Below are 9,759 nucleotides of genomic sequence, written 5' to 3'. Positions count from 1 at the left end.
TCTTTTAGAAAATGCATGGGCTGGAGTAACTGCTGTACTGGGGTTTGGTTATGAGCAATGGAGTAGCCCCTGCTGAAAGTTACTAACTTAAATCCAACCAAAAGAGAAAAAACAGTAAGATAAGAAAAAATATTGTTTGTTGCCCAAACAGGTGATAGAAAACAGTTTTTCCGATCTTACCACTTTGCAGTGTCTTCTTCACTACTGCAGACTAATATCTATAACTGCAGTCAACATTAATTCAGATCTATGGTTGCAACTCTTGAGGTGGGACGGGAACTGAGGTTCTAATCAAGAATTCATTAGAGTAAGTAGACTTGTGTCCTCATCCTGCATGAACATGGAGAGAGGTTTAGCTCCTGCTTTCTTGAGGTGAACATAAAATCAATTTCGTACAATACCCTTTCCCTCCAGAATTCCATTCAGACTTCATGGAGGGTGAAGCTTTCCAGGATTAGGTCTAGTACCTTCCACTAGTATTACACTAACTTAACACCGGTGTCCAGGTTTTCACTTGAATGTAGCAAAAAGTTGTGGTGGGAGTAAATCAGTGGCTGTAAAATTGAACATGATGAGGCATGCAAGGACTTTTAAAAGGGCTTTGAATCATCTTAGTCATCTTCACACTTTCCCCACTGTTTGGCAAATGGTACAAGACGTCTCTCATTTCTAAAAGTCTGTTGCAAGCTGCCTGGTGTTGCTTGTGATTCAGCCTCCTTTTTGCAGAGACAGGTTTTTTTTTGCAACCTACACACCAGGGAGGCTGTGAAACAACTTCAGTTCACTCAGTCTCCAAGCCCTGAAGTTGAGTGACAATTTTCAGAAATATATCACTACAGAAATCATTAAAAATGGCAGGTAGGTTGCCAAGGATTTGCTTAATTTTGCTACAGAAAAAAAAATAAAAATCAAACAAACCAACCAAAATCACAACCAAGGTCAAACAGCCCCTATTTGTGTATATTTCTCTCTATCTTTCATATACAGCAGTAGTGAGAATGATTGTTCGAACTAGTAGCTCTAGAAAGCATAGCCGTAAGGCTGATTGAGACCTAACCAAGTGTCTCAAGGTATAGCAACTTTACTCAGTAGTGCAGTAAACTTACAGATTTTTTTTTCTGTCTACTTTTTATCAAGTAAAACTCCAACATGTAAACCATTACATTGGGCCTAAATGTGTGCTTTTTTTTAACCAGTCCAAGCAATCAGCTCTGTAATGAACATAATGCTTCCACCTTTTTTTTAGAGCAAGAAAAAAGGGATGTTCTTTTGATGTTTCAAAGTAGATAATCTGATTATGGGCAAAATGAATGAACAGAAAACATTTGGAGCCATTCTGGTCCAGTTATAAACAAAAGTATCACTCAGTGACTTACAGAGAATTTACTGGGATACATTTATCCATGCCAGTGTTCTGGAAGTGCTTATTAGTTTGATCATGATAATATTTCATTTTGAATTTGCCAGATGGAGGTTCAGACATGCAATATTTTCTGAAGCTAATACGGGATACACCACAGTGGGGACTGAGACACTAACTCCATGGTTTGTTGGAATAGCAAACTTCTGCCTGCCACCGGAGTGAGAGGCAACTGTGGTGTTTTAATGACAGGGGTTGTACTCATGCTCAGAATGAAACAGAGCTGCTCTTGCAATTTTCAAGAGAATAACACTCATAGTATTATATTCATTTACCAAAATGACAGTTACTGGATACCTATGTTTTGTTATACTGTCAATACAACTTTGACTTCGCACATAAGGGAAGATATACGTGCCTCTCCTGGCTACAGTAGCTCACCATATAATTGTAAGTCTCACATAGATCAGCACAAAAATATCTACTTCTACAAATGGAATAATCATGGAATGAAAGGAGCAACACTGCAGATTTCATTTTCCACAAACAGAAAAGGCATTAAATAGCTGCAAGTTTTTCTAGTGTCATTCATTACGTTTGTTTTTAACTTCCTAACGTATTGGGCATTCATATAAATATGCTTCAAATATTTTGAAAGTTTTTCATATGTCTTGTCATCTGTTTCACATCATGGGTTACACTTTTGGGGTCCCTGTGCTCCCAGTCTGGAGTTTTAATTATTCTTTTTATTGACCTCAGAAAGCCTGTTATGTGTAGAAAGCAGGGCAGGGGGCAGGGGGAGTGGAAATCTTGCCTCTGCAGACAAAAGGGAATGCTCCTATCAGAGTAAGATTACTTCATGAATCTGGAGCTATAAATCATATGAACAAAAACACTGTCATTAAATGAAGGTCTGACAGAGTTTTAGCATTAAGGTTCAAGACAATTGCCTCTCAACATATCTTACTGGCTGGCTGTTTCCTTGAAAACTGCTGCTAGCCTAGGACCTTCCATAAGAACAAGAAAGCTACTTCTCATCTCTCAGAACACATCAAATATTTATTGAAATCTTCATTTATTTAGCTACGCACAGAGAACCATGTACAGCAGATCTTAGTTGCTGGTTTGACCTTGACTATTTAATGAGATATATAATGATGCCACTGCAGCAAACAGCCTGGCAGAACAAATGCACACAGCCACTGCACTAAGATCTCTCATCCACCAAAGCAGCAGTGGGGAAAAAAAGGTAATATTAGATGAAGGAAACAAGTCTCAGCATGTGGGATCAACATATGGTGGCACCAAATATCAGATGCCAAAAGAACTAATGCTATTTGATAGCCTATTTCATGGCATAATTTTTTCTGTGTAAGACAGCTCTGGGATGTATTGCAGGGAATCTGCATGCTGTATGGCAGCTGGCAACTGCAAACTTGATATTACTCAAAATAAAAGGTATTTGAGTAGCTTCTTCCCTTCTCTTGTACCTTTACATTTGTGCAAAGCAAGTATATTGTACTCAACAAAACACAGCCATTTTGAGATGCTTGTTTTAGTAGAAGTAAATGTTTATCTAAGGGTTATGGCAGTGAAGGAAAAAAACCCTTTCTAAAAGTCTTTCCAAAAGCAGCAGATGGTGTTAGATGTCCATTGAGCTTGACACCACATTAAACTTCAAGATGTGTCCCCTGCTCACAAGACAGGATTGCACCATTTCCATAGTTCTCTGTCTGGGGAGACTGTAAGGACGCTAAACATAATTATGGTGTCTTGGGTTTCTTTATCATACCAAGGGACAAAGTTTACAGTACGCAAGTACAGAGGGAGTGGGATGCTTTGCTTACTTCCTTTTTTTAAGCTTGCTTCTTTAGGAGGAATATTTGTCACAATCCTGCATGTGTCCTTACCCCAAAGTTTTCACCTAGCCAGAGGTGGGGATGTCTGCCTGTCGTCCCAGTTCCCTGTATGCCTAGTCACTGTGAGAGGCAGACATGTCCAGCAATGTCATATTTTATACACGCTAAAATATACATTTCAGTTGTTGAGGGCTTTTAAAACATAGTCATTGTTGTTAGGTAGTTAAATCTGACTGCTCTTTGTGTTCACCTATAAAGATGGCCTGTGTCATGTAGATATCTTGGAAAAATTGCATATGAATGAGGGATGCAGAGGTGGAAAGGTCAACTGCTTTATAACTTGGGTCAAAGAGGCATTTTTGTGAATGGGAAATGCTGGGTTAAAGAAAGTTCACAGTCTGATATGGGGGAGGGGACCAGTACCCCTGAGACATGCACATATGTTTAGGACAGACAATTAATAAAGATTTCCAAGATGAAAACAAAGGCTTGTTTTTCAGAAAAAGACCAAATAAGCTCATTAAAAAAAAAATCCACTTTTATTATCAGTTTAATCGAGGTACGCCTCTAATCCAGAGGTGGTTCACTGAGAAGTGATGGAGAAGGTGAATTCACATGTCGGCTATCTCCTTTAATTGCCCCCCACCGTGTGAACAACCTCAGGGGATACTGTCTAAACCAGAGGAATTCTCCCACCCTATCTGACCACACAGCTAGGCTCACTCCACAAAAAAAAAAGTATTTCTAATGGCCAGGAAGTTTGCCTTCAAAGTGGAGTTGTAAACCAACCTCTAGGCTATGCCTAACCTGTGGGAAGTTGTCAGAGTTCCCAACAGGATAAACCGAGGGCACCAGCTGCAGATTGAGAGCATCCACCTTGGAGCACATTCACTCTCCAGGCTCTCTGTGCAGACCCCTCTTCATGAACCGCCCCCCCAACACCAGGCCCCTTCTCTGTTGCCCACACAGCCTCTTCCACGCTGCAATACCACACTAACATCGACCTTTCTCTCTGCATCTGTTACTCCTGAACCCACTGTACTCATCTCTGGGAGCAGCAGGTAGCTTATGGACACGGCTACAGACAAGAGCTTACCCAAATCCCAGTATTACTGAGCTCTCTGAGGCGAGTTTTGCTCCAGCCCAGCTCCTGAACAGTGTGTAGTAACTACTTTACCCTGGCCACGGGCAAATGGGGATGATTGCAGCCAAGGGTCTACCACCCTCTTGCTCCTTTGAACAGGACTGGAAGTGACATTTCTAAGAAGCCCCTTTCACGTGTGGGCTAAAACCTCCTACAGGCGCAGGCAGAACAAAGGATAATAGTGGCCCTTTTACGTTCTTTTTCCTTGCATAGCTCTGTAAACCAAACCAAACTGCAGAGATTTCTTTGCTTCTCGGCCTGCATAGTTTTATGGAAACAACTTTTCAATAAGCATTACCAGAGATATGTTATTTCTCCTACAGTAGAAACTGAAAAAAGATTTCCATTGTAAAAGAGACTTTCACAACAACTTTTAATCAGATTTTTTTTCCTGATATCCACTTAGAATCCCAAGTTCATTCTCTCACCAGAATAACACTGTTACATTCACTGTGTGTATCTCCATGAGCATTTTATAAACAAACAAGAAAATACTTGAATCATATCTGTCTGTATTCAGTGGAACTTAGAAGTGCAATTAAGAAGCAAGATTATAAACTATTTTCCAAACATACTTCTATGAGCTGGTTTGTTTTTTTTCCCACAGAAGAAAAAAATCTTAGAAGACAGGTGGTATCATAGAAGCACAGAATCATAGAATGGTTTGGGTTGAAGGGACTTTAAGGATCATCAAGTTCCAACCCCCCTGCCATGGGCAGGGACACCCTCCACTAGCCCAGGTTGCTCAAAGCCTCATCCAGCCTGGCCTTGAACACCTCCAGGGATGGGGCATCCACAGCTTCTCTGGGCAACCTGTTCCAGTGCCTCACCACCCTCACAGGAAATAATTTCATCCTAATATCTAGCCTAAATCTGCCCTGTTTCAGCTTAAAACTGTTACCCCTCGTCCTGTCTCTTCACTCCCTGATAAAGAGTGCCTGTCTCTCCTGTAGGCCTCATTCAAGTACTGGAAGGCTGCTATAAGGTCTCCCTGGAGCTTTCTCTTCTCCAGGCTTAACAACCCCAACTCTCTCAGCCTGTCCTCATAGGGGAGGTGTTCCAGCCCTCTGATCATCTTCATGGCCCTCCTCTGGACTTGCTCCAACAGCTCAACGTCCTTCTTGCTTTGGGGGCCCCAGAGCTGGACGCAGTACTCCAGGTGGGGTCTCACAAGAGCAGAGCAGAGGGGGAGAATCACCTCCCTCGACCTGCTGGTCACGCTGCTTTTGATGCAGCCCAGGACATGGTTGGCTTTCTGGGCTGCAAGCACACATTGCCGGCTTCTGTTGAGCTTCTCATCCACCAGCACCCCCAAGTCCTTCTCTACAGGACTGCTCTCAGCCTTATTATATAATAAGGTAAATACATACTGGAGTACTATCACAAACTGCATGAGGCAGTTAATAAGAGGGTTTATTAAGAGACCTGTTACAATGCAGCTGCCAGAGGCTAATGCTGCAAAAACACTGAAGTGGATTTCCCTAGTTAGAGTGTCCTCTGTGCAGTCTGGATAACAATACTTAGGCCAAATTTTATTGACAATATCAGGGTATTCTGCTGGATTTGATAGTCCCTCATGAGATCTCTGTATAACATTCACCTGGAAAAGTTTTCTTGTTGAAATCTTTTGGTTGTCCGTCTAGTGGCAGAGATCCTCTGGAGTTTAAATCTGGTGATAATCGATGTGATCAGCTGCGTTGTATATTATCTATTGTACAAATCACCCAGAAGACTCAAATCACAGTCAGAGAAAGTAATATTTCCTCAAGAAATATTTAGGTTAGCCCACCTAAGTCTTAATGTATCTTCAATATATGTGTTCTTCAAATTATGTATTTCCCACAAAAATGTAGACACAGTTGCCACTTTTTAAGCAGCAAAAGGATGCAAAGATGAAAATATATCATTGGTAAAACTTGATCACAAGGCTGGCTTCCCTTTTTGAGGAATTCAGAAGGACAAGCAAAGGCTTTCTGTCTTGGGCATTCTTTCCCCTTTGCAGTACAAATAGAAAGCAGTTTCGTTATTAAACACTGCAATGGGTAATGACGATTACCTCCCTGTCTGGCTTTTGTGGGGCAGAATATCCCTAAGGTTTGAAGTCTGGGGAAGAATGACATGGGGGATTCCTGTTAGTAACATACAAGAGGCAGAGCTATTTTCTGGTTTTACAGATAAAGGTGCCGGAGGTTTGTTAAATCCATGCATTTCCAGGAATGGGAAGCTCTTGGCAGATACTCCTCGTGGGAGAGACAAGAGATATACTCATACGAGCAACTGATGTGTAGGAGCCTCTTCTCCCTCCTGCTCTGACATAAAGCCAGAAGTTTTTAAGGAATCGGAAAACTTTTTTGCTTCAGGGGCCTAGCCAGCACATGTACCCCCCTCAACAGAGGAAGAGACCAGGGGGACTGGGGCTGCTTTTCTCTAGACATTTCCATGAAGTAGCTGGATTTTGTTCAGGATAGTGACTACCAGAAACTCACAGGATCCAGCGTAATTTACACCCACTCAGCAATGCATAAATTACAAAATGTCTTACCTCATCCCTGTATTTGACCTAAATTGCCCACACCCTTTGCACGTATCTCAACTGACTTCTCAGACTTCTGAGTCTCCCACGAATTGGGGGAAGGAAAGATTATAGGCTGGCTTTTCCACAGGGGAACGGAGTGTCATATGACTTAGCGAGCTCTGAAAACGTGTAAGGACGTATCACATAATAAATTCATATTTGAATATTTCCATGAGAATATCTCATCCCAGCTGATCCAGGATCCTTCCTTTAGGGGGAAAAAAAAATATTTCAGCCCTCTACAGAATGAAAGAAAATGAGTACTAGGGCAAAGCAGCGAGTAAGTCAGCACATTGTTGTCAACCTATAATGAACTGGAAAATTGGCTACATTTTCTGCAGTGAATTTCATTTGTAGAAGAAATTAAGGAAAACCAGAAGCCTCTTTAAAAAATAAATGACAAAAGTGAAACATTTTTGAATTATTATTATTGATTTATTTTGAATTATTATTTTTGAATAATAAATTCAATTTATTATTTTAAAAAGTTCCATAAATTGTGAGATTTTTCTGATAGTTCCCTGCCTCTTGGTGCTCTTTAGTTCCTGGGCTAGTTCTATTGTTGGGTGAAATAGAAAGGAATCTTAGAGCCAACACTGCTTTGCACAGTGAGTCACAAGCTGGAATAGCTAAGAAGAGCTCTGCAATTTATTCCTGGTCTTACATGGGAACTGACTTTGATTCTTTTGATCAAAGTGCTGCTGGAAACGTCCCCTTGTGCGCCATCATTAACACCTTTCATCTTCTTGTGTATTTCTCTTGATGTTTTCACAACCAATGATCACTGAATTAGGGAATGAAATGCATATTTGAAGGAATCAAGGACATTCAGAGCATTTCAAGGTGACTTTCACTTTGTGAATGAACTGATTCAAGATAACAGATTTAATGTAATTTCAGATAGAGCTGGGAGTTCAAAGTCCATTGTGTTGTATATAGGGGATACTATATAAAAAGCAGCCTGTCAAGAAGGGAACAGACTGATTCAATGAGACACTCTTGGAAGCAAAGGAATTAATGTCATTCCATCTCTCTCGATCAAGTAATCTCAGATCGGCACAGAAAAGTGACTAGAGACGTGCTTGCACCGATTATCCATTTATTAGGACTTTTAAAGGGAAATAGAACCTCAAAATTACCTGCCTATCAGAACAATTAAAATCATTCTGGGTTGTAGGATTGATGTAGTAGAGCTTTTTGGTTATAAACATTGCAAAAACACCCAATACACTTAGAGTGGCTCTGAATACATGGCAAAGTATCAAGACACATTAAAAACATTATCCTTTCAGGCTATGTGTTCCCTTATATCATTAATTTCTTAAGCTATTTTAAATCTACCCACTCACTGCCTGTCTGCAATACTTTTTCAGACAGCTTCCCATTTATAAGATGATGTCCTGAGAGCTGACATCAATGGAAAATGCGAGCATTCAGTTCTTCGCCAGATTTAGCCGCACACTGATCAACAGCCTCTTAGAAAACATGACTTTTTTTTTTCCACTACAGTTACTTCACTTAGTAGCTGGCATATTTCATACTATAAAATTCTTAGAATGTCAGCTTTTAGTCCTGGGATAAATTCAATGTCCTTAATAAAGAAATAAAGAAAGGTTAGTGACTCTGCAAACAACTGAGCAATAGAAATATATTTGGCATATATTTGGCATATATGAGAAGTGAGCACACTACCCAAATTAGAAGTGAGGAATAAAACTACCCAAAACAGAAGTGAGGAATAAACTCTGCTAGAGTGTGTTACCCTTAATTTAACCTTTGACTCCAAATATATAAAACCTTTTGTGTTTCCTGCAAGGCGTTCAGCAAATTTCCACATAAATTCCTCTGCTGACCACACTTCTGCCTCATGCTCTTCACCAGCCTTCAGAAAGTTCTAAAGATTCTTCTTCAGATATACTTATTGTCCAAACATCCTGCCTTCCACCCCTCCAAGACTATTTTATTTTTGTCTACTCTTATTTTGTCAGGAAGCAGAATAAATGCACATTGCAGATGTGGTGCTCCTTATTTTAGCTAGTAGCAGGAATAAACGTGCAAACCAGAGCAGAGTCCCAGGAGATGGTTGTTTGCAGTTTGCCACACAGGGCTGTATGCAGCACAGATGATTCACCCTGCTGATGCTGACTGTTTCTCAAACTCTGGAGAAGAGTCAGAAATGGCATGACGGAGGAGCAATCAAAGATAGTATTCTTCTCTTTGATACAATATTTTCATATGGAACTGAATCACTCAGGTAGCTTTAAGGAGCTGAAATGCTTTGTTCAAGCTTATTTTCTAAATGAAAGACAGTCTTTTTTTTAAACAAACATTTTATTTTCTTTCATTTTTTTTTTTTTCATTTTGACAGAGACCTGTTTGTCTCCTCTTCCCCCAAAAAGCTGAATAAACACCGAAAATGTCTAACTCTGTGTTTGAATACTCAGGGTGTCATGGCTAGGAAAGAGTTCCTTTCATGTGCATGACTGCAGACAGTCCTCTCCAGTGTGGACTTGTGGTCCATTTGTGGCCACGTAATTTTGTGACTACTGAGAAAAGTCTTCTATATATAACTCTGAAACCACCAGCTTGAATGGCTTCAGACCAGTTAGCCATTCAGTTACATGTAACACCTACTGAGAGGGTTCACCTGAGAACTAAATTGGTGTCTAAGTCTGACTTGACTAGATTATAAATACCAGCTCCCATTCAAGATTTCAGCTCCCTGGATTCATGTTACCTGAAGGGCAGAGTAAGTCTGGCCATAATCTCTCGTGATGGCTACATCCATTGAAATAATGACACCATGAACCGCAAGAATAAA

This window comes from Pterocles gutturalis, unplaced genomic scaffold (assembly GCF_000699245.1).
Source record: "Pterocles gutturalis isolate BGI_N339 unplaced genomic scaffold, ASM69924v1 scaffold1111, whole genome shotgun sequence".
NCBI lineage: Eukaryota > Metazoa > Chordata > Aves > Pterocliformes > Pteroclidae > Pterocles > Pterocles gutturalis.
The sequence above is the reverse complement of the archived record's forward strand: the minus strand, read 5'-3'. Positions refer to the sequence as shown.